This window comes from Oryx dammah, unplaced genomic scaffold, assembly GCF_014754425.2.
Source record: "Oryx dammah isolate SB20612 unplaced genomic scaffold, SCBI_Odam_1.1 HiC_scaffold_28, whole genome shotgun sequence".
NCBI classification, from domain to species: Eukaryota; Metazoa; Chordata; class Mammalia; order Artiodactyla; family Bovidae; genus Oryx; species Oryx dammah.
The window spans coordinates 113973716-113999664 of record NW_024070212.1 but is presented as its reverse complement, the minus strand read 5'-3'; the positions used below and the strand labels follow the sequence as shown (position 1 = coordinate 113999664).

Sequence of the window (25949 nt, the reverse complement as noted above, 5' to 3'; positions counted from 1 at the left end):
ACCCTGAGAGATCTGAGTAATGCTTGCCCTTGGTCTTGGGCAGTGACTTGCTACTTGGGTCTAATATTATGACCGTAAGCATTGTCAACTGTGAGAAATCTATATACTTGAACAACAGAATGAACACATTAGAGAAAAGAGAAGGGTGTGAAACATCTCATCACATTCTACATTCCTCCCTCCCCGCATCACTAAGCACGCATCCTGACAAGTCCTTACGGATACAAGGTGAAAATTCAATCAAAGCAACACTTTCAAAAGTCCAATATCTTAGCCATGATTAGCTAATAACATCCCGAGGGCCTGATGATCATAGTTTTCTAGGCTGTAATTTCCATTTTTACTGCAATTCATCTTTGTCTGAGTCCAGATCCATTTCTTTCCAGCCCTGGGTACTGGTTAATTTGAATAAATGAGACAAGCACTGTGGACAGGTGAATATCCATCATACTTCCCACCTCTCTCGGGAATAATGCCACCACACCCTCCAGTGGGCGGCCCCTGCCCACAGCCGTTGCTGTGCAGGCATCACGAGGGCGCAGACATGGGCAGCCCAAGACAGCGAATTACCCAGCAATTAAGGGTTTAGTCTGGCCTCCTCGGCGCCTGATTCCCCCGAAGTTTCTGTGACGAATTTACGGCTTCCCACTGCCATCGCAACCTCTTCTTCCTCGGGCCTGCTGTTAAGCTGTCAGTAGAAACAATGGTCCCTCCTTGGGTCGCCCTCAGTGCCCATCAGACTCAGGGAAGCAGACAGCTATTGTCACTCTTGGCCAAATTCCCATCAAGGGCAATGCTTTTTTTTTTTTTTTTTTCCTCTGTGTGGTCCTCATTTGGCTGAAAACAGCTTTCCCAAAAGCAATTAACTTTCCATTCAAAATGAAGTAAACCAATTTCCCCTCCCATCTTCTCTCTAAAGATACTTCACGGCTGACATACCCAGTGATTTCAAGAGCTGATGCTGTATGAGAGAATCTCGTTCTAGAAGATGTCACAATTTAAGAACTTAGGACCTCATCACAGACCGTGAGCTGAGCTCCCTGGGCTATGCAGCAGCTTCCCACTAGCCATCTATTTCACACACGGTAGGGTATATATGTCAGTGTGGGATGGGGGGGGGAGGGAGGCTCAGGAGGGAGGGGATATAAGATACGTGTAGCTGATTCATGTCTTTGAACAGCAGAAATTAACACAGCGTGCTGTGCTTAATGGCTCAGTTGTGTCCATCTCTTTGTGACCCCATGGACTGTAGCCCGCCAGGCTCCTCTTTTTATGGGCATTCTCCAGGCAAGAATACTGGAGTGGGTTGCCATGCCCTTCTCCAGGGGATCCTCCCAACCCAGGGATAGAAACCAATTCTCCCACATTGCAGGCGGATTTTTTTTTTTTTTAACACCATCTGAACCATCAGGGAAGCCCAACATAACGTTGTAAAGCAATTATTCCCCAATTTAAAAAAATAATTTAAACTATTAAAATATAAAAAAGAACTCAGGATCTCAACCCACTTCCCATCCTGTAGCCCCAGGGATGCACTCACAGAAGATGCTCAGGTCTCCGGACCACGATCTTCGCTTTAACTTTCGTGTCCGCCTTGCCCTCTCATTCAGGCTATGACTGGCTCAAGAGGTTCTTCTTCTCTTTGCCTTTCTGTGGCCCCAGCCCCAAACCACAACCACATATAAATGCACAGGCAGATGAGCTCCCGTGGAAGTACTTGCAATGGCTCACTCTCAGGGGCCACATGGATGAAACAGCAGAACTGAGGGGTGTTTAAGAGTGATCAGAAAGGCCTCTAGTCCACTTTGCAGCTGCCTGAGCTCTAAAATCTCACACCACTTGGTTCAGAAGCCATTAGTCATATGCTTACTGAGGGCTTAAAACGGGCTCTGTGCAAACTGAGACATACTCTCAATGTAAAAGTGAAAGAAAAGTGAAGCCAGTCATGTCCAACTCTTTGCGACCCTGTGGACTGTAGCCTATCAGGCTCCTCAGTCCATGAAGGTTTCCAGGCAAGAGTGCTGGATTGGGTTGCCATTTCCTTCTCCAAGGGATCTTCCCGACCCAGGGATTGAACCCAGGTCTCCTGAATTGCTTTACCGTCTGAGCCACCAGGGAAGCCCAATGTAAAATTCACACCAAATTTCAAAGACTTACTACAAAAAAACGCAAAGTATTTCACTGATAACTTTTACATAATAGATTGTCTTCCCAGGTGGCTCGGTGGTAGAGAATCTGCCTGCTAATGCCAGTAACTCAGGTTTGATCCCTGGGTCAGGAAGATCCCCTGGAGGAGGAAACAGCAATCACTGCAATATTCTTGCCTGGAGAAGTCCACGGACAGAGAGAAGAGCCTGGCTGGCTGCAGTCCATGGGGTTGCAAAGAGTCAGACACAACTTGACGACTAAACAACAGCAACAATTTTTAGATAAAGTCCATGTTGAAATAATAATATTTTGGATATACTGAGTTAAATAGAATATAATATTAAAATGAATTACATCTATTACAAAACGTTTAAAATATAGATTCTGTACAGGTTAAGGTTATGTGTGTGGCTCAAGTGCATTTCCGGTGGGCAGCACCGCTCTGGATCTTTGCTGTCACTGTGCCCATCTCCTGGCCCCAGATGCCCCTCAGAGCCCGATAAGAACGATGCCTGCAGGTGTGTGTGTTCCCAGGGGGTGGCAGTGGGGGGCAGAGGGTGGTCCATGGCTGGTCAGTCACAGAAGCACAGGATGGCGTTACCTGTTCAGCCGAACCTGCCTGGGTGAGAGCACAGAACAACCACATCTTTGTGGCAAAGTTGTGTGTGTGTGTGTGTCTGTGTGTGTGTCCATATTCCATGAGTAACAGGCTTTCAATCTGAGCACCCTTTTAGGAAATCAGGAGCTCAGCCTTGCTCACAGAGAGTCGGGGAGATAGCACTTTGAGTTTCAGGCCTGAGTTCTGCTCTGGGGACGGTATCGGTTTTCTGAGGCTGCCATAACAAGCTGCCACGACTCTGATGGCTCACAACAGCAGAAACAAACGTACTCTCTCGTGGTTCTGGAGGCCAGAGGCTGAGCTCAGGGTGTGGGCGGGGCCGGGCACCCTCCTAGAATCCTTCCTTGCCTCTCCCAGCTTCCAGTGGCCCTGGGCCTTCTCTGCTGGCATAGCCTCATTCCAGTCTCTGCCTTCATCCTCACCCGGCCTCTTCCCCACCCTCTTCTCTACTCTGAGGGGGGCATGGCATCAGATTTCGGGCCTGTCTGGACAAGTTAGGACAGTCTCCTCTCCTCATGATCCTCCGTTCAATCCTACCTTTTGCATACCCGGTAATACTCACAGGTTCCTAGGGTCTGGATGTGGCTACATCACCTTCAGGCCAGTGTCCAGCCCACTACAGAGGGTCAAACAAACCACTGCTCAGGCGCCCCCAAACCCCAGAAACAGGGAGTGGCTGGGTTCTCACTGCCTGAGCGGAGGGGGTATCCCAGGAGTCAGAGGGTATATACTCCTCTTCCCTATAAGTAGTTCCAGCCCATTTTATATTTTACTGAACTCTTGCTTTTCCTAAGTAAATATCTAACAATGTCTCATTCCAGGAATTTGGCAATAAAGTGCCTCAAACCAAAATCATGCTTATAAGTGAACAGAATCGCGTGCACATTCCAGGGTCTGGATGACTTTTCCAAACCACATCCTTATGAATGAAGCCAGGAGCTGTCTCAGGTGGGTTGAGAGCAATTTATTGTTGTTGGGCTGGAGGCCCTTCCTTCAGGACTGCAGTCGGTGCAACCCCTTCGTGGATCGTCCCCCAGTCTGGCTTCCCTGAGCGCAGTCGCCGGCCACTCGCCCCAGAGCAAGCCGAACGCCTGCCAACTCGGTCAGCTCCCAACCTCTCCCCAGACCAGGACCTCTGAGGATGGGAGTCCCGCGGACTGTCTTTCTAGCCCACTCTCCTGTGATTTGTCTTAAAAGAAAGTTTAGAAACCACTGCCTGTCCTTCTCCTGACCTCCATCCTTGAGGGTCAGCTCACGGCAGGTAAGGGTGGGAGGCTCTGCACTGTGTCTACAGGTCGGGGGGCGAACAGAGGCGTCAAATCATATATCAGGCGGCGAAACTTGACTGCCTCCACGTCTGTCTTTGTTGCTCGTCTGCCCTGAAAACCCAGGGCTCGCTTACCACCCCGTTCACCAGAGAAAGCGATCAGGCCCACAAGGCTGAGCCCTAGCGTGACGCCCAAAGGGGATGAAGTCTTTAGCTTTCATCTGGGGCAAGTGATAGTGTTCCGTTTCGAGCAGGGGTACCAAGTTCCCTTTATAACAGACACAAGCAAGTCAGCCAATTTAAGAGAAAGCCTAGAGAAAATAATAATAAAGAGAGTCAGCTGAGGAAGGTGGCTAGGGATGAAAATACTCACGTATTAGGCAAGGTTCTCCAGAGACACAGAACAAATTTATATGTCTATGTACATATATATGGCCATGGATGAAAATACTCACGTATTGGTCAGGATTCTCCAGAGATTCAGAACAAATTTATATATCTATGTACATGTATGTGGCCATGGATGAAATTACTCACTTATTATTCAGGGTTTCTCAGAGGTACAGAACAAAATTTATATAACTATCTATATATATGTGTGTGTGTGTGTATATATATATATACACTCATTACACAACTGTTATAAATCAAAAAGAGCAAGCATAGAGTGACTATTATGTGAAAAGTACAGTCTTTTAAAATCATTAATCTAATCCCCTTCTGGTCTGCTCAAAACCTCCCCTGTCTTCCTCTTGGGCTCAGGAAAGGACCAGACTCCCTGGGGTGGTCTCTGAGGTTCCCTCTTCCGCTGCGGCCCCATTGTGGCCCCTCAATCACCAGGTCCTCGCCACATTGTCCCACGTTCCCAGAGCTGATTCATCAAGCTTTGTCTCTAAAGGGCCAGATAATAAACATTTCCATTCCAGTGGCCCACAGGGTCTCTGTTATAACGATTCAACTTTGCTGTTCTAGCACAAAAGCAGCCACAGACAATACATGAGCACATGGGTGAGGCTGTGTTCCAATAAAACTTTATTGTCAAAAGCGGCGGGGCAGGGGGCAGATTGGTCCATTGGCTGTGGCTTGCTGACCCGGCTCTTCTGGCTATAGGCTCCACGCACACTGCTGCTGCTGGAATGACCTCTTTATTCTTGTCTGGCTCATTCCTGCTCTTCCCTTAGGTTTCAGCACATATTTCTTTCCCAGGAAACTCTTCCTGAAGTCCTCAGGAAGGATTTTGTTTCCTAGAACAGTAATCCTTAGTATAGTGTGTGTGTTTGTGTGTGTGTGTCTGTGGGTGCACGTGTACACCCCTGTGTGTGTGACATGATCGAATGTCTGCCCCTCCACAAGCCCCTGGAAGTCTACCTCCCTCCCCACTCTGTTCCCAGCCTGGTACCTGGAGGGAGCTGAACCACCCATCAAACGAACAATGAAGTGACTCATTGTCAAGAAGAATGAGTGAGTGCCTAAAAGCTAGGAAAAAATCGCATCTTTGTTTTTACCAAGCCCCATAAACAAAACTATGAACACATCTTTATTTTCCCCTTCCTGGATCCCTCATCAAATGAGATGATTAGATGAATACAACAAGCTCCACGTCCTTTTCTCTCCAGGCGATTTCCCTGGGAGTGTGTGAGCCACTCTGTGAGTTTACTTCCACTCACCAGCTTTGCAACTTGTCTCTGATCTTCTCTTTGCTCATCTATGAAAGTGATTAACCACACGCATCTTGTAGGGCTGTTACGAGGATTAACAGAGCAACCTACTGTGGTTGTCATTAACAGTCCACAACTTTCCACAGTTTGATGTGGAAACTCTACAGCAAATACCGGAAGAGTCCAGGAAGCCACCATATACCGTCAGATGACACAGGCCAACGTGTGAACAAGCATTTTCTCTGGAAGGATTGCAAATTTCCTATTTCTCCCTTATTAGCACCATCAGACCTAATTAAATGTTTTTCAAGGAACATATTAGGAGAATTTGATATAAAATATACTCCTAATGTTATGGAGAAGGAAATGGCAACCCACTCCAGTATTCTTGCCTGGGAAATCCCATGGACAGAGGAGCCTGGCAGGCTAGAGTCCATGGGATCGCAAAGAGTCTGACATGACTTAGTGACTAAACAACCACCACCACCACCTAACATCAACCATGTCAGTATTTAAGATTTTAAATTCGATCTATGTGTCCAACATTAGGGAGCAGAGTAAATAGACCAGGATGCAAATAGCCAGTGGTCTGTTGTCCAGCCTTTAGTTTGTTTATGAAACACCTTTAAGATCAGAATAAAAAGTTTATGTTGTAATTTTCAACAACAAAAAAAGATTAAAAATTAAGACATAGGAGTCTCATTTGCATCAGGAAAAATGTATTTAACAAGACAGATTGCAGTGAGAGTGAAAGTCACTCTGTCATGTCTGATTCTGTGTTACCCCACGGGTCACATACAGTGGGGTATGTGGGTAGCCTTTCCCTTCTCCAGGAGATCTTCCCAACCCAGGGATCAAACCCAGGTCTCCCGCATTGCAGGCAGATTCTTTACCAGCTGAGTCACAGGGGAAGCCCAAGAATACTGGAGCGGGTAGCCTATCCCTTCTCTAGGAGATTTTTCCAACCTGAGAATCAAACTAGGGTCTCTTGCATTGCAGGTGGATTCTTTACCAGCTGAGCTACCCGGGAAGCCAGATTTCAGTAAGACAAGATATCAGCAGTGTCCTCCTCTTGTTAACGGAGGGCCGTAGCTGATGTCTACGTGTCTGTGTATCTGTGCTGTGTATATGTACGTGTGTTCACTTTCTGTATTTTCCAAATTGTTTCCCCAAAGCAAGAATGACATCGGTAAGGGCCTACTGTATAGTGCAGTGTACTATATTCAATATCCTGTGATAAACCAGAGTGGAAAAGAATATGAAAAAGAATATATGCATATGTATAACTGACTCATTTTGCTATATAGTACAAATGAACACAGCATTGTCAATCAATTATATTAAATAAAATGAACTTTAAAAAAAAAGAAAGAGAAAATGTGTCTGATTTTCATTTATGGCTCCCTGAACAGAAATTATATGAAGAAGCACATCTTCCCAATCTTTAAAGACCACCTTGGATTGTAAAGGGTTAAAAATTCTAGAGTCAGGAAAAAAAAAAAAAAAGCAGTTCTGGTATTAGAACCCCCACCTAGATCTTCAAGCTGTCGAGGTCTGGCCCTGGCCACTGGCAGAGTCAGAATGGGTTGAGCTTCAGAGAAGGTCACTGGTCCACAGCTCACTCACTGCCTGGTCTTCAAGAGCCACGCTCCAGGGAAGGAAGGGTCCTCAACAGGGAGCCCTGGCCAGCTCTGTTCCTGACTCTGTAACGGAATGTGAGAGTGGCTGGCCACCTTCTGCCAAGGACACAGTTAAGCCCAAGTTTCAGAACTAGCTGCCAACATTTGTCATTATGAACGGGCCTTGCACTCACTGCTTCATTAAATCTTCAAAACTCACCTTGGAGGCCAATGCTGTATTGTCCCCATTTCACAGATGAGGAAACTAAGGTTTCAGCAATTGACCAGGAGTTGGATCAAGGTTCTATTCTCTCTAAAACTTGACCACTAAACCGAAGCAAACAGACCCTCTCCTCTTGAGCTTAAGTTTCTCTGCAGACTCCTCGGTACCAACTTTCCCAATTACTACTGGACTTTCTTAATTGGACCGGTTTTTATGTGGGCTCTTTAATATTTCAACAAATATTTTTTGCAATCCTGCTTTCCCTGTAACACCGGACCAGAATGGGAATTGTGGAAGGTGTCCACTCTGCAAGATCAAACCAGTCAATCCTAAGGGAAATCAACTCTGAATATTCACTGGAAGGACCGAGGCTTAAGCTGAAGTTCCAATACTTTGGCCACCTGATGCGAACAGCCGACTCATTGTAAAAGACACTGATGCTGGGAAAGATAGAGGGCAGGAGGAGAAGGGGACGACAGAGGAAGTGATGGTTAGATAGCACCACCGACTCAATGAACATGAATCTGAGCAAACTCTCAGAGGCAGTGTGGACAGGGAAGCCTGGTGGGCTACAGTCCATGAGGTTGCAAACAGTCAGACATGACTTAGCCACTGAAAAACAATCACCACCACCTACATTAACGTCTCCAGTCCTTACTTGGGGAAAGTGATGGACTGAAAGAGGAGAACTGTGTCTTGACTTTGTGACTAAGTCCTGATTCCCATGGGAGCTCATCAAAGTCCAGTACCCCAGGCATCAGATGAAAGTTCAGGCTCTTTTAGCCACCATCAGCCAGCATCTGTCCCAGGCAGACAGACTCCACCTTGACTCACAGGGACCACAGCATCCCAGCTGGGGGCAAGGGTTGACACGTGGGAAGGGAAGCTTCCTGAGATGGAATCTGAGGCTTGTCTGCAGCAGGATGAAAGGAGGCCAGGAAGGAAGAGGGACTGAGACTGTAGAGGAGACCCGGGGGGAGAGGGCCACCTGGCAGAGAAGCAGCCACGGGGACAGGAGGCCCAGTGGGCCTCCCACTCCACCTGCGGCCTCTCCTCTGAGACTCACTAACCTGGGAAACAGCCGAGCCCGGGAGGCACGTGCTGTGTCACCGGGAAGAGCATCCTCCGTGGACACTGGCTGCATCCCTGCTGCAGAGGCTTCCCTCCTCTGCACACCCGCCCCGGCTCCCAGCAACTGGGAAAGGGCCCAGTCATAAGCAGGAAAGGCTAAGCCAGCCCAGCCTGAGATTGTGGAATAGCATGTGTGGTCTAAGAAACCGCCAAACCAAGACGCCCCATCCCATCCTCAGAAACTTAATCTGCTCATCAGGATCCTCTGTTTCATGCCACTGCGTTGTTCAGAAGCTGTTCCCTTTGGTTTCACGTAGGCTGAGGCTCTGCCTAAGCTGACTGTCCCACCGGGAGTGGGTGGGCGTCACCTTCCCCGCAGGGCTGGGCCACCGCTGGGAGCAGCTCTGTCTCAGGTCCACCAGGTCGGGGCTGCTGTACTGCCTCAGCCACCGTGGCCTCTATCAGCCTCTGTCCCTCAGTCACAGAGTTCTCATCTGCAAAATGGGCTGGCCCTACCATGCAGGGCTTCCCTGGCGGCTCAGATGGTAAGGAATCTGCCTGCAGTGCAGGAGATCTGGATGTGATCCCTGGGTCAGGACAATCCCCCTGCAGAAGGGCATGGCAACCCACTCCAGTATTCTCGCCTGGAGAATTCCATGGTCAGAGGAGCCTGGCGAATGAATAGTTCGTGGGATCGCAAAGCGTCAGACACGACTGAATGACTAACACTTTCACTTCACTTTCTTTGCTATGTAGGGAAGAGGGCTGGGCTAGGTGAGTTGAGTGAGGTGGCTGGGGTGCAGAATTTAAAGAGATGCCCTCAGGCGTGGACGGTGGGCGCCTCTTTAAATATTGTGCCTTTCTATTGGGAATCTTTCTTGTCTCAGTCTAGTCTCAGCCCCACTGTGGCCACCTTGGCATGAACCCAGCCACCTGTGAACCCTCACCTCGTGCCCATCAAGCTGGGCTGAATGTCTTCCTCTGGTCCTGGAGATAATTAACTAAGACATTGTTTTGCAAACAAAGCTCAGCCACTAACATAAATTGATATGAAATCAATGAAAAGAGCCAGGATCAAAATTAAAAAAAAAAACTAAAATAGCCCAGAGTGGAATAAAAATAATAGAAAATATCAGGATAAATCTTGTGTGCTTTTTCATATGATGTTTGTTCCAGGTGTGTGTGCTGTGTGTGTATATGTGTACAAATGTCATTTCTCAGTGTGGCTGAAGACACACCTGCTTCTTTGCCCCGGCCTGTCCCAAGGACACGATGGATCTCATTTGCACCAGCGGGTGCTGTGTCTGGCAGGTGAGCATGAAGGGTGCTATCTGTGCTTGACCCTGTGGAGGTCAAGCCCTAAAGGGCTCTGGCGGTGGCAATGACCTACTGGACCTCACCTCCACGGTTCCAGGCCATGGTCACGGTCATAGCCCAGCCCATGGAGGGGCGAGGCAGACCCAGGATGAGGCTCAGCCCCTGGGCAACTGGACAGAGGCTCATGGTGGCCCAGGCTCCAGCATGGAAACTTGAGAAGTGAGGCTCACAGAATGACAAGGTGGGGGCCTCCCTCCTGCCCCCACGGCCCCCGAGGAAAGAGCTGGAGCTGGCTCAGAAAAACCACCTGCTTCCTCGTGCACCTGAAATTCTGCTTGGAGTCCTTGCTGGAGAGTTTGGAGAGGCCAAGATGCAGAGGACATCATCCCTCTCCTACAGGTAAGATGCTCAGCCGCAGGTGATAGAGAAACACTGTATATAAAGACTGAGATGCTGAAAGAAAAGCAGGGGGGCGGGAGCTGACATTTTCTGAGTACTTAGCCAGCAAGACTGTGTCCCTGTGATTTCATTTCATCATCAGAAGAACCTGAGGGTCTGAGTGTTGTTACACCTGTAACTGATGAGACAGAAATGGCCCCATGTTTTTGAGAGGTGGTGATGAGGTTCAGTCATGCATGCCTGACACATTCCTTCATTTATTCACCAAATAAAGGCCAAGAAAATATTATAATTATATGCTCACTAGGCAAGATATAAAATGTTACAAAATTCAATGCCCTTAAGATAATCACGGACTAGTGTGAAAAGACGAATACCTAAATTTTTTTAAATGTTTTAAATTTGAATATATTTGCTTTAAAATGTTGTGTTAGTTTCTGCTGTACAGCAGCATGAATTAGCCATCTGTATACATATAAGCCAGGCTTCAGCAATACGTGAACTGTGAACTCCCAGATGTTCAAGCTGGTTTTAGAAAAGGCAGAGGAACCAGAGATCACATTGCAAACATCTGATGGATCATCGAAAAAGCAAGAGAGTTCCAGAAACACATCTATTTCTGCTTTATTGTCTATGCCAAAGCCTTTGACTGTGTGGATCACAATAAACTGTGGAAAATTCTTCAAGAGGTGGGAATGAATACCAGAACACCTGACCTGCCTCTTGAGAAACCTGTATGCAGGTCAGGAAGCAACAGTTAGAACTGGACATGGAACAACAGACTGGTTCCAAATAGGAAAAGGAGTACATCAAGGCTGTATATTGTCACCCTGTTTATTTAACTTCTATGCAGAGTACATCATGAGAAATGCTGGACTGGAAGAAACACAAGCTGGACTCAAGATTGCTGGGAGAAATATCAGCAACCTCAGATATGCAGATGACACCACCCTTATGGCAGAAAGTGAAGAAGAACTAAAGAGATTCTTGATGAAAGTGAAAGAGGAGAGTGAAAAAGTTGGCTTAAAGCTCAACATTCAGAAAACGAAGATCATGGCATCTGGTCCCATTCCTTCATGGCAGATAGATGGGAAAACAGTGGAAACAATGGCTGACTTTATTTTTGGGGGCTCCGAAATCACTGCAGATGGTGATTGCAGCCATGAAATTAAAAGACGCTTACCCCTTGGAAGGAAAGTTATGACCAACCTAGACAGTATATTAAAAAGCAGAGACATTACTTTGCCAACAAAAGTCCGTCTAGTCAAGGCTATGCTTTTTCCAGTAGTCATGTATGGATGTTAGAGTTGGACTGTGAAGAAGGCTGAGCGCCGAAGAATTGATGCTTTTGAACTGTGGCGTTGGAGAAGACTCTTGAGAGTCCCTTGGACTGCAAGGAGATCCAACCAGTCCATCATAAAGGAGATCAGTCCTGGGTATTCATTGGAAGGACTGATGTTGAAGCTGAAACTCCAATACTTTGGCCACCTGATGTGAAGAGTTGACTCATTGAAGCTGGGAGGGATTGGGGGCAGGAGGAGAAGGGGACAACAGAGGATGAGATGGTTCGATGACATCACTGACTCAATGGACATGGGTTTGGGTGGACTCCGGGAGTTGGTGATGGACAGGGAGGCCTGGTGTGCCTCGGTTCATGGGGTCGCAAAGAGTCGGACACAACTGAGCGACTGAACTGAACTGATACCTATATCTGGGCTTCCCTGGTAGCTCAGTTGGTCAAGAATCCACTTGCAATGCAGGAGACCTGGGTTCAATCCCTGGGTTGGAAAGATCCCCTAGAGGAGGGCATGGCAACCCACTCCAGTATTCTTGCCTGGAGAATCCCATAGACAGAGGAGCCTGGCGGGCCACGGTCCATAGGGTTGCAAAGAGTCAGACGCGACTGAGCCGCTAAGCACAGCACACAGCACACATATATCCCCTCCCTCTGGAACCTCCCTCCCTCCCTCCCATCCCCCACATTCGATCTTTTAAGTACCTAGCATTTAAGTGCCTTCAAATCACTGATGTTCTTGTGACTCAAAGCAGAGTACACGGTGGGGATGGTGCTGAATTCTGCTGGGGCTGGTAGAGCAGGCAGGGGGAAGGTTGTAGATGGCTTCCCTCATCTGGATGAAACCTGTTTTGACTGGGGAAAGAGGGAACATAGGCTCCCACTAGCCAGAGCATCAGCAGAACAGAATAACCAGAGAGGTGGGAGGCAGGAGGGAGGATCAGTCCTACAGAGGATGGAGGGTGGGAGGAAGTAATGCCACCCAGGGGTCCAGAATTCCAGGGGAAGATGGTGGGCAGGGGGTGGACTGCCAGCAACTCCCAAACCCATGGTGGTGGTGGTGGTGGTTTATCCCGACTATTTGCAACCACATGGACTATATATAACCCACCAGGCTTCTCTATTCATGAGACTCTCCAGGCAAGATCACTGGAGTGGGTTGTCAGTTCCTTCTCCAGGGGATCTTCCCCACCCAGGGATTGAACCCAGAGCCTCCCGCATCGCAGGCGGATTCTTTACCGACTGAGCTACGAGGGAAGCCACAGATCCATAGGAGAGGAGTTTTAGGAAGCAGGCCCCTAGTCCTCATGTTCTGGGGTCCACAGATTGAAGTCCCATTTCCCTTCATAGTCAACACTGAAGACAACTGGTCTCAGAATCCTTGAGAGCTCAGACTTCAGTGAGGACTGGAAGAGCACGGTGGACCCGAGGTCACCCTGCAAAGCTGAACCTGTGATGCAAATGTCCATCAGGATCGTTGTCTTCTGAGGACAGTTGAGATCACTGCTTTGGAAAGCATCTTCTTGCTTTGTTTTCCTAGACACACCTGCATTCACGTGGTATATCCACCACATGGTATATCCAGCAGGCAATAATGCGTTTCTGGGGCAGGAAAGTGAGGGAGAGCCAGAGAGGACCCTTCCAGAGGGCGGGGGGCAGGGCACAGAAAGAGGCCACGGTCACTCCCAGGGAGCAGGGACGGGCTTCAGGGAGGCAGGGAGACTTCAGGGGCCTTTGTGCTTCCCCACTGCTGAACTGCTGCAGATGCAACTGGGTTTTTACGCTAAGGGCTGGCGTGCAGAAGGCAGACAGAGCTGCAGGCGCTCATAAAAACTTCATATTCTTGGTGGTGTGGGGGATGCGTGTGTATATACATACTTGACCTGTTGGAAATATAAACATCTTACATATTTTATTTGTTTTTCTTCCAACTAAGAAAAGGCCTTCCCTTTGCTTTGTAATCTGTAATCCCCTTGGAAGCTCAGGGTGTAATCTGATAGAGGAAACTCAACCCCACCAAGGTTTCATGGGATCTTGAGTTGGCTTTTCTTGGGAAATGGCTTCTCCTAAGATGGCTTGCGGTGTGAGAACGCGTTTTTACAAGGCCATTTTGGAATACTGGAAGTGACATTTGATTGGGCCTTCCTTTAAAAGGTCAGGTTAGCTTTAATAGTGGCACATGTCATTACTGCTCGTAATGGGAAAATACTGGCCAGCTGACAGATCTGAGGCAGAATGTATTTTTTCAACCATCTGTTTCAGACCTTCTCGGAGTAGTCACCCAGCAGTGTACATAAACTCTTGGAATGTGGTAGTAATTATAATGTGTGAATAGGACAGAAAGGTTAATTCTGTTTCATTTTGACACCTGAAAGTGTCCAGTGAAACGTCAGTTAAGAATATCCATATAAAGCCAGAGTCCTTCAGCTTCAAGTAAGAAATGAACATCTGATATTAGCCAAAAAACCAATAAGTGCTAGGGAAAAAAAGATAATTCAAACCATCTTCAATTATCTACCTTCCGAAGTTTGATATCCTCACAGAAACAGCATGGGACAATTTGCATCATTCATGAAGTTCCAAAGAAAGATGGCTTGTCATCTAGACTCCTAAAGTGGACCCAGAGAAGAAGCGAAGCCCTTGCTTTCAAGTGAGAGAACAGACAACTGGCCCTCAGGGTCCAAGTCTCCGGCTGAACACAGGCTCCATCTCCTGTAGTTCCACCTTCCTGGGGCCTGGGCCCCTGGAGCCTGGGTGTCTACTCGAATCTCCTCTGGCCTTGAGGCTTTCAGTGCTCTGCACAGACCACCCACCCCTACAGGAGCCCAGCACTGTGGCCACCCCCTAGAGAGGGCCCCAGGCCTTGCTGTCTACACTGACACTCTGCCCTCCCTTCCCCTCCTCTACACTCCGAGGCTCCAGTCCACCTCTCTGCTCGGTCGACCTACAGCTTTCCAAGTTGCTCTGGGCTGGGAACTTGAGCCCAAGAACCTGTGACATTCCAGCAACTGGAGAAACGAACAGTGCACGTGGTCCCCGGCTCTGTGGCTTTAAAAGACGCTCTTCCCAGACTTCTTATGTGTGGAATCTAAGAAGGGACGCAAGTGAACTTAGTTACTAACCAGAGACAAACTCCCAGACAGAAAGCAGACTCCCAGCCACCAAAATGGAAAGGGGGAGATAAATTAAGAACTGGGGATTAGCTTATACACACTTAGATACTTAAAATAGATAACCAGCAAGGACCTACTGTATAGCACAGGGAACTAAACTCAATATCTTTTATAATGGAGAAGAATCTAAAAGAAAGAGTATATACACACACACATATATATATCTGAATCATTTTGCTGTATGCTTGAAACTAACACTGGATGTTAAACTAACATCAGTCCTGAATATTCATTGGAAGGTCTGATGCTGAAGCTGAAACTCCAGTACTTTGGCCACCTGATGCAAAGAACGGACTCATTGGAAAAGACCTTGATGCTGGGAAAGATTGAAGGCGGGAGGAGAAGGGGATGACAGAGGATGAGATGGTTGGATGGCATCACCGACTCAATGGACATGAGTTTGAGCAAGCTCCGGGAGTTGGTGATGGACAGGGAGGCCTGGCGTGCTGCAGTCCATGGGGTCGCCAGAGTTGGACATGACTGAGCAACTGAACTGAACTGAACTGAAACTAACACAACATTGTACAACTAGATTTCAATAGAAATTAAATTAAGGTGCCCTTTCCTCTGGACTCACAAGATGTCGTGAGATATAGCCTGCTGGATGGACAGTGCCTGCCTTGTAACACAGATCATGAACCTTCAGCAAGAAAATCTCTCATGGTCCCCTCAAAGGCGTGACAGTTCATAAGATGTGACAGTTCCCATGCTTTTCTAAATCTCACACCAGGAGTCACTCTGAGGACAGACGTCCAAGTACAGCTTGGATAGAGGCTGCCCTCGATTTGTCTTTAGGACTCTCCTTGGACTCCCCTGTTCACCACTGAGCCCTGCCCCCAGAGCAGCCAGGGAGACCCCACCCCTGCCAGAGACAAGGAGTAGGAGAAACCATCCTCAGATTGAAGGGCGGGCCAGTCCCTGGAGAGGGGCTCCTGTCTGCTGCTGGAGAAAGTCACAGCCACATAGCAACACTGAGCAGAAACAACAAGAAAAAGGGGTAGTGTCCAACTCGTTACGGCCCCGTGGACTGCAGCCCGCCAGGCTCCTCTGTCTGTGGGGATTCTCCAGACAAGAACGCTAGAGTGGGCTGCCATTCCCTTCTCCAGGGGGTCTTCCCAACCCAGGGACCCATCCTGGGTCTCCTGCATTGCAGGCAGATTCTTTACCACTGAGCCACCACAGTACTTACTGCAGACAAGTCCCCGGATAATCTAAAGTGTTAAATGGGTCAGGAGAGCACCAGAAGGAAACAACATTCAGAAGTCGCTCTCAACCCCATTTTCTGTTTCTGCAAATTCTTCCTGTGAGTTAGAGAGGCAGTGCCTCCTAAATGCTGTTACTAGCCACAGCTGCCTGCCCCGCTCAGGTCTCTAGGGACCGCCCCCTTCTTCCTATCAGATCGGCACCGTCCTCTTCCCCCTCCCTCTCTGTGTCAATTGTCTTTGGCTTCAACTTTCTTTTCCCAGTTTTCTCCAAAGGCTGAAATCACAGGCATGACCTCCAGACATATATATATCTGTGTATATATATATGTGTGTGTGTGTAAATGAATCACTTTGCTGTAACTAACACCATATTATAAATCAACTATATTTCAATTAATTTTTTTTAAAAAAGCAGGGATTTTGGAATCAGATTTTCCTGAACACAGTTCCCAGATCCATGACCTACTGGTCATGTGAACTTAGGCAAGACACCTACTTCTGTGCCTGCAAAATAGGAATATTCTGGCCCTTGAAGGGCATTTGTAGAAATTAACTGAGACATTAAATTTCTGTTTGTACATAGTTACCCAGTGTTGGTGCTCTTCCTTCTACTTCCTGTCTCCAAATCAAGCCCCCATCCCCCCTCTCCCTGATGGGCCCCAGCGCCACCCGACTACCCATCCTACTCAAGCCTGCAGGTCAACCTTTCGGAGGCACTCCAACGAGGCAGGCCTTGAAAGCCAGCTGGCTTTGGATTCAGCCTGGATTTAAATCCTGGCTTCTATTCGCAAGCTAGCTAGCTTGGGGCAAGTTGCTTAACCTCCCTGCCTGGCTTCCTCAATCACAAATCACACTCTCCCCTGAAGGATTATTTTGAGCAATCAACAACTGCAACTGGGAAAGTGCCAGTGACACCCTGGCAAATCCTAGATCCAGCTCCCTCTTCTAACCTTCTCTCCTGTGGGCACCAGGAGTCTGGACGGCTCTGGCAGGGTCAAGGGAAATAACCTCCGAGCAGCTTCAGGAACGCATGGCCTTGTCCTCACCGACACTCACTAAGGTCTATTCCCTGCTCTGGTCCTAGGCAGGGCTGGATGGGAACCCGCCTCGCTCATCTCCGTATTGAGGGGACTCAAGGAGGCTCCCAAGGTTTGTAATTCCATACCTCTGTCCTTGGATCCACTCTCCATCTCTCTTAAAGGAGACAACAGGAAGATGAAGCCATCTCCTGGGCTCATTTCGGTTCCTCTCTTCTCTGCTTCCAACAGTTCTTAATCTCAGCTCCTTCTGCCACCCTAGTGGACTTGTGAGTAGCCTTCTGGATCTGGAAACTCGAGGGTATCTGCTTCTCCCTTAAGATTAGACATACAGTCAACTCGGGTCAAAGGAGAAGCACCTCATTTAACACATACACACATACACAGACACACAACGCAAGGAATCCATTTGCAACAACTCACCCCAGAGATCTCCTCTCAATTATTCCAGGAGGAACACAGATCTACATGCTTCTCATGGAGACCAGGATATTTTTCTGTGTTTGCTCTGGTGTGTTCAGAGCAACTTAAGGCCAAACAGGATAGACTGTCCACCTCTACCTTCCAAGGCAGGTTTCCAGAACCCCTGAGCAGCTCAGGCACTCAGAAGGATAATTTCCCTTGAGTCCATAGCCTTAGAAGGTGCAGTTGCTGTGCAAATATTTGTATCCCTCGAGAGGCTTGTTAAGGAGGGTGGCTGGGCAGCAGAGGCCGTTCTGCTCTAGCTTTCTTTCCTGAGTCAGCACTTACCAGTTGTCTGATACTTTGAATTGAATAAACCATAAAATAAGCAATGGCCCCAAAGATCAAAGGTCACACTGGACATTGCAGAGCAAGTAGTAATACCCAGGCCTCATTTCTGGGGGTGGGGGGGTGGGGAGAGGGGGCAAATGAATCTCTGTATCTATGCACAGAAGGAGAGATCTGGTTAAATACAGTTCCCCTGACTTCCCAGCAAAAGTTATATCCCCCCCAAAATTTTGGAAAGCATAGGTAATTATTGCAGGTATTTACTATTCAGAAATCAGTGTTTAAGTAACCTAAAAATAGAGCTGGGTGCATTTTTTTTTTTTAGCTTAATATTGTGACAGTTTCAAGTGAACAGCGACTCAGCCAACATATCCATGTATCCATTCTCCCCCAAACTCCCCTCCCATCCAGGCTGCCACATAATATTGAACAGAGTTCCCTGGGCTCTACAGTAGGTCCTTGTTGAACCAGGTGCATTTTTAAGGGCCTGTAAATCTTTTTCAATCAAAAATTTGCTAATTTTCAATGATAAAAGACTCACATGGATAGTGAGAGTAATCATAATAAGACGCATGTCACATCCACTAGCTGATACCCCAGGGGTCAGTTTTGAAAGGATGACACTGGGTGTGTTTACCTCGGAAACTTTCAGCATGAATTCTAGGAAGCTTTAGGACCGGAAAGCACAGTACAGGATAAGCAAATAGATTAGTAAGTTAAGCATGGCTTTGGGTGCTCACTGCTAAGGTAAAGCTTAAGTAAATAAAGTGAGGAATTATTTCGCACTATAAAACCTTCGGCAGACTTTACAAACCCTTGCTCTGCCCTCATAACACCCACGTGTTTCTGTCTCCAGCAACATGCCAAGCCTCGCATGCCTGCAACCGGGGGAGAAGACGATGGTGTGGACCAGCTCTGGAGCTGAACTGCTGCTGAGTTCTCATCACGGCAGGGACTCCCTTTTCGTGTCAGAAGCAGATCTGCAAGAAAGGATCAGACCTAAGGGCTCCAGGTCATTTCTGCAATGATCCACCAGCCTCAACTACTCCATGCAGTGAAGGGTGACTGCATGCTAGAGCTGCGGGTGGGGGCAGAGAGAGTTTGCAATGAGACACAGCCCCTCCCCTCAAGAATCTAACCCTCTGTCAGGTGGATAATACATGTATTAAGAAAACAAGGAGAATTTAACAGTAGGAAGGGGAACATGTATAGGCTCTCTCTGCCCATCCAAGGCTGCTCCAAGCATGAACCGTTTCCCTCTTCCTCTCGCAAGCCTGTGGGGTGGAGGGGTCTCCTCTTTGTTCTGACTATTGACAAGCCAGGAAAGGCGCAGAGGCTGACTTCCAGAAGCCTTGCAAGCTTCATCCTGTCTCCCAGTAGTCCCGGCTTCCTAACCTCCTTTTCTTGCGGGGCATGTAGTTTTTTGTTAACTGCCTTAGATCACTTTGTAGAATATGTGATACTTTTACAAGAAGGTGTTTACTAAGTTCAGCATGTCTGAACTCACACTTTCATTTTCCCCAAACCTGCTTCTCATCTGGATCACCCTAATGGCAGCCCCCATCCCAGAGCTGGAACCCTGGAGTCGCCTTTGCTGGGTTGCTCAGACCCTCCCTGCTTTGTCTTTCTGCTTTGCTGATCAAGTGTTATTGTTATTCTGTCGCTAACTCCTGTCCAACTCTTTGTGACCTCGTGGGCTGCAGCTCGCCTGGCTTCCCTGTCCATCACCAGCTCCCGGACCTTGCTCAAACTCAAGTCCATCAGGTCGGTTATGCCATCCAACCATCTCATCCCCTGTTGTCCCCTTCTCCTCCTGCCTTCAATCTTTCCCAGCATCAGGGTCTTTTCCAGGGAGTCAGCCCTTCACATCAGGTGGCCAAAGTATTAGAGCTTCAGCTTCAGCAATTGACCTTCCAATGAATATTCAGAGTTGATTTCCTTTGGTATTGACTGGTTGGATCTCCTTGCTATCTAAGGGACTCTCAAGAGTCTTCTCTAGCACCACAGTTTGAAAGCATCAGTTCTTCGGTGCTCAGCCTTCTTTATGGTCCAACTCTCACATCCGTACATGACTACTGGAAAAATCATAGCTTTGACTATAGGATCTTTGTTGGCAAACTGCGGTCTCTGCTTTTTAATATGTTGTCTAGATTTGACAGAGCTTTCCTTCCAAGGAGCAAGTGTCTTTTAATTTCGTGGCTGCGGTCACCATCAGTCACTTTATTTCTTCAGAATGCCTTCCTGGCTCATTCTCTAGTTTCCATTCGCACGTTTGCCATCGTGGGGTGTACACGGTATATTATGAATCTGGGATATGGAAATAGGCTTCCAAGTCCCCCTCCCTCCTCTCCATCTCCTTCTGCACCGTTGTACACACTGCTGCCACAATGAGTTCCCAAAGCAGAGTTCTCAAGATAACCCCACCACAGCCAGCCTCACGGAGCTGGTGGTACCTGTTCCATCTGTTCACCGACCCAGCCAGCCACCCACCCACCCATTTACCTTGCATCTTCATCACATGTCTTTCCTTGCCTCCATCACAGTTCTCACATCAAGAGGACGAGATCTTCTTTTCTTTGCCCTTTTCAAACTTGACTGTCTTCCCTGACCTAAAAAGCTCACCTGGGGGAGCAATTAGCGCCGAGCTGGTGGTGGGTGAGCCCTGGGGGCCCAGAGCCACCTGCTCCTCCAGACCCCCAGAAGTCAGGCGTCCAGGCAGAGATGGTGGACAGAAGGGGAGCCAGAGTTCCCCACAGCAAGAAGTGACTACCTGCCCCGGTTCACCCCATGCAGCAGGCCTGCCCCAGCGCCATCCTCAGAGCCCTGATGGGATGGCAAGCCCACGTGAGGCACCCACCTCTCCCACAGCCCTGCCTCCCTGCCCAGCAAGCTTCCTCCTCAACTTCTTTCCTGCTCAGCACCTTGACACCTTCACGGGACCCCAGGGTCTCCTGTGTCCCCAATCCCTCACCTGCAGTGTCTAAAGCTGCCCAGTGTTGGGATAAATGTCCCTGGTGGGATCGTCCAGCATGAGGATCAGAGGCTGTCCCGCAATGGCTAGGCCACAGTATCATCGGTCATCTTCCTGTGAGCCTTTCAGCCTTCAGCAGGTGGGTCATCTGGGCCCGTGGCCCTCTTGGACGGCTGCTGCAGAAGTCGAAGCTGTGGCCCACGTCCTCCTAATTTAAGCAAGGGCTTCACCAAAGCCTGGAGGGCAGGATTCAGGGATGGAGGGGTACCAGTTCAAGTCCTCAGGCCTCCTCTGTGAGCAAATACAATAGAAGAGAAAAGCCCTTAATTTTTGCAAGGCCAGGATGAGCGCAGGGAGAAAGGTCCTCTTTGCTTTGAGGCCTCACCTGGCCAGTGACAACCCTCAGGTGTCCAGGTGGGCTGGGCCATCCTCCCCTACACAGGGTTGATGGGCTCACTCCCCACCCAGAAGCCTCAAGGCAAAGACTGGGCTGTGGCCCCAGGAGAGGGGACCACAGGCTGGGCCAGGGGACATTCCTGAACTGGAATTAAAGGAATCAATGGTAGAGACTGAGGGAGCTGGAGGTGGAGCCTGACCCCAGATAAGGGAGGAAGGTTTGTGGCAATGCCATGGTCCCTGGTGAGCATAGGACCAGAGATAGAGAGGCTGGAGCAAGGAGAATGCTAAACCCTGGGCTCTGAGCCAGAAGCTTCTAGTGTGTGAAAGGTGCCAAGTTCAGCTTCAACATGCTGGAGGCTACATTCAACACAAGTAAATGTAAGAGAAGATGGAAATTTGGAAATCGTTCTGTGCTGGGCTGAGCATTGACTCCTCAGAGAAGATGACCATAAAGCAACCACTCAAAACACAACTGCAAGGAGTCTCAGTATTGAGGGGGTTGAGAAAAGGAGAGCTGCCTGCCATCCGCATCCTCAGGACTAGCGGTGCCGGGTTGCCATCCCAGTCTGTTTCAGCATCCCTGAGAAGGAGCTCAGTGATTGAATACATGTACACACTGGAGGGCCCTCCTTTGAATACTAGGCCAAAAATAACTCCCTTTCAACTTGGGCATTACACCTGACATGTGTGCTTGTAAAGAAGCCATATGATTGTTTTCGGCTTGCGATGAATAAATTTACTCAGTAGAATATTGTAAGCCACTCCCCCAGCTCAGAACTGGAGGCGCCAATCAGGAAGTGAATTGAGGCTCTATTGTCAGCTGAGCTTGTCTGCCGGGTGGTCCCTGAGCTACTAGGCTTTCCCCATGTTTATTTCTATAACAAGACTGCCTGTCACATTTTTGCAAATGCATTCGCTTGAACTCAAACCAGTTCAAAATGGTTTGACCCCAAGTCAGTGTTCCTGGACCCCCTCCACGGGCGAACACGACCTGCCTTCTCCCCATAGACCCCACAGGCAGTCTAGAGGAGCATCCCTGGTACCCGAGGCCCCAGGGACAGGGCAGGGAGCTTCTCCAAGTCTGGTGCCCACCTCCAGGTCTCGAGTCCCCTGTGGCCCTGTCATCCTGGGGGAGAGGTGAGAGTGCAGTCTGGATAGCTGTGGGGCTGGAGAGAATCACCTCGTGGCATCAGAAGAAACCAACAAAGCCCTTTATCGGGTGCGGCAGCTTCCTCTGCAGTGTGGTCCTTCCTACAACACCCGTTCCCAGCCACACTTCACAGCCCCTTCCCGGACACGCATTGCCCTGGAAACCAGAATGCTTTCCCAAACATCACCCTATTCCCACGGCGATCAGGAACTCTCTGGAAATAGGTGGAGACCTTGGGATTGTTCTTACAGAAGACGGAACGGGAAGAGAGGAAGAGTGGACACATTTTCCGCGATTGTCTCTGTAAGAAACTGAATGACACCTCTGACTCCCCTTTAGAAATCCAAGAAGAGTGGAAATCCAAATCTCAGCACCAATTAGAGCTTCATGGGTCGGTTTGCAATAGGAACCACTGGTGGCTTTGTCTCCACGGATGACTTTCCCGGTGCTGGATGACAGGGCAAAACTCGGCCCTCAGGGACGGTGACAGTGACGGCGGACACCTCTGCAGCCCCCGGGCCTCACGTCCTGCACAACAGGTCAGATAAGGAGGGGGCGGGCGGCAGCTGGCCACGAGCAGATGTCCAGTCTGATACTGGCCTGCAGGAGGACAGGGAGGACCCGGGGTAGTGATACAATGAGATTGGCAATGAGAGAAACACAAGACCACCGCTCCCTTTGCACATTTATTCACATGCAATGTGCAGACTGATGTTTTGCTGACTTAAAGCGCCAAAGAGAGCTGTCACATCCCAGGGCAAGACACGTGTTTCCCTTCATAATCTTTCTGGGTCTGGGGACCAGACCGGTAGGATGTCATCTCTGCCTAGGGACAGGCTGGATCCTCCAGAGCTGTCCCTGCTCGAGACAGGCTGCCCCAGCCAGGGACACTGAGATCCAGACCCTCGACCCTCTGTACTCTGTTCCAGAATCTTCCACCTGAGTCCTCTGTGCTCTCTGCCTTTTAGCCCAGACACTGCACATCGGAACCTGACTTCACCAGCCCTCCTTCCCCACAGGCGTCCCTTGGGGCCACCCTGGTTCTGCCCTGGCCTCAGTGTGATCCTGCCCTCCATCCTCATTTCCACTGGCTGACGCCCCGACACTCTCAGTTCCTGTGAGCTCACCCCAGTTGCCTGGGCCCCTGTCCAAGCGTTGACAAGCCCCACACGCCCAGAAAAGCCTGAACGACCACAGAGACTCCCCCGTCCCCACTTCCTGTCTGGAAGCAGCTTCCCAACCGAGCCTGGAGGGAGGGGAGAAGCTTCCACAGCAGGTTAAGAAAGGCTAGCAAGGAGCAGAGGCTGCCGCGGGCCCAGCACGGTCATCAGACAGCCCAAGGCTCACATATCAGGGTTCACGTCCACAGGTCAGCCTCCTCCGGGGGCCCAGCATTCCAGCCCAGGCCTGATAGGGGGGCCAGCGTGAGAAGCTCTGGTCCAAACAGGAGACACTCCATTTTGAGCGAGCAGTCGAGAGTGCTGGGCACATGCACACACACACTCAGAAACACACGCATGTGTACACATGAACCCACACAGAAACACACAGGCACACACATACAGAGGCACACAGAGGCACACACATGCACAATCAGGAATCCCCATAGAAACACACAGCCATGCACAGCCACAGAGGACCACACAGGCAGACGCATGCACAGGCACACACAGGCACACACACATATACACAGGAACACAGGCACACACATACACAGAGGTGCACACACAGGCACACACATACACAGGCACACACATGTACACACAGGCACACACACATATACACAGGAACACAGGCATACACATACACAGAGGTGCACACACAGGCACATATACACAGAGGCACACACATGTACACACAGGCACACACATATATACACAGGAACACAGAGGCATACACACTCAAAGAGGCACACACATGTACACCCAGGAACACAGGCAAACACATATACGAGCACATACATGTACACAAAGGGGCACGCACAGGCACGCACATACACAGAGGTGCGCACAGAGGCACACACATATACAAGCACATGCGGAGGCACACACATGTATACACAGGCGTGCAGATACACAGAGGCACACACAGAGGCACACTCATGTGCTCACAGGCGTACACACATACACAGAGGCGCACACAGAGACGCATCGAACACAGAGGCACACACACAGGAACACACGCATACAGAGGACAAGGAGTACGAGTAGGGACCCTGCTTCCTCAGGGCCTGCGCGTCTCAGCCTCTGCCTACCCATCACTTTGTGCGCTGTTTTGGACATGATTATAAAAGCGGAACTGGGGCTAAGAGAGGAGACGGTGTTGGATTTGGGGGATGAAGTGGTGGGAACTGTCCCTGCGCTAGGCAAAGGGCCACAGACGCAGCGCGTGGAGCCAGCCCCGCCCTCACCTCACCTGTGGACACGGTGAGCTCCAGATGCACCCGCTGCCCCACAGGTCACGGCAGGCTCCGCTCTGTGCCCGGCTCTGCCGACCGTGGGCTCAGGAGTGAGCAGGAAGACTGCCCTGCCAACAGGGCCCTTCATATGATTAGGGATCAGAACAGACACGGAGTGGATGGGGGAGGGACCCAGGGGTGCTCAGGGGAGGAGGCAGGGATGGAGGGTGCAGGAAACGGTCATGGTGAGGAGCTGGGATTTTATTCCAAATACAGTCTTGAGCTTGTAGCTGGCTTGAAGGAGAAGGAAAATAGGAATTCTTGTAAGGCATCACCCTCGCTGTTGTGTAGTTGCAGGAGGCGGTGGGTTGGGGTGGGGCAGGGAGCACAGTCTCTGGCAGGGATCCTGGGCATGTGGAGAAGCTGAAAGACGGAGGATGTAAGATCCATGCGTGAGTGGGCAGGTGGTGCGAGGAGCCGAGGGGCCACAGTGCTGGGGCTCGAGCTGGAGCAGCTGAGTGAATGGGGTCCTGGGGCACACAGGCAGGAAACCACTGCCAATGCTCACTCTCTGGGGCTTATTCAGAGAGGAAACAGGAGGAAGAGCCCAGAGACCATACGCATGCAGGGAATTCCAGGCCCAGAGGCTTGGTCAGGGAGAAGCTCAGAGCACGAGCAAGAACAGAAGGAGGTGGAATAAGTGTCAGACTGGCTCCTCCTGCACAATGGATGTGTGGGTGGAGACCCCAGGTGGAAGCTAGGTCCTTGTACACAGACGGTGGTGGAGACAGGCCCAGCTGGCCCGGAGCATCCTCTCAGCAGAGACTGCCAAGGGAAGGCAGGGTGGATGCACCTTCTGCCTTCAGCGTCGAGTTTGGGATTATAACTGACTTAAATTTAGGAATGAAAGAATAGCCTTCTTCTACCCCAGAAGCTTCTGGAACTAGGTTTCCAGCATCCCAGGAAGGCAGGCTTCTGGTACCTCCATCTTACACGAGGCACAGAAAGGTGGGCTGCCCCCAGGGAAACACCATGGACTGCCAACCAGGCTGACTTGGGGGCTGGAAGGTAGCACAACGGCCTAGCATCCAGCGTCTGTCACGTCAGGGCCAAGCCAGTTCAGTGACTGGGCAGGGCAGCCCTTCCCTGTCCCCACGCATCTACCCTTATTCATGCAGTGGTCAGGGGTCTCTCTGCTCATAGGAGCTTGCTCATGGCTGCAGAGGTCCTTTAATCCCAGTGGAGGTGAAA

General features: G+C 49.6%; 1 long non-coding RNA gene across 1 annotated transcript; it reads right to left on the bottom strand.

Moving 5' to 3' along the window:
- Positions 1 to 5043: 5043 nt before the first annotated feature.
- Positions 5044 to 17829, bottom strand: LOC120856489. Its single transcript, XR_005719444.1, has 3 exons — positions 17454 to 17829; positions 17159 to 17345; positions 5044 to 5278 (listed from the first exon to the last, which is right to left on the bottom strand). It is a non-coding gene; the product is annotated as an uncharacterized LOC120856489 (long non-coding RNA).
- Positions 17830 to 25949: the final 8120 nt, after the last annotated feature.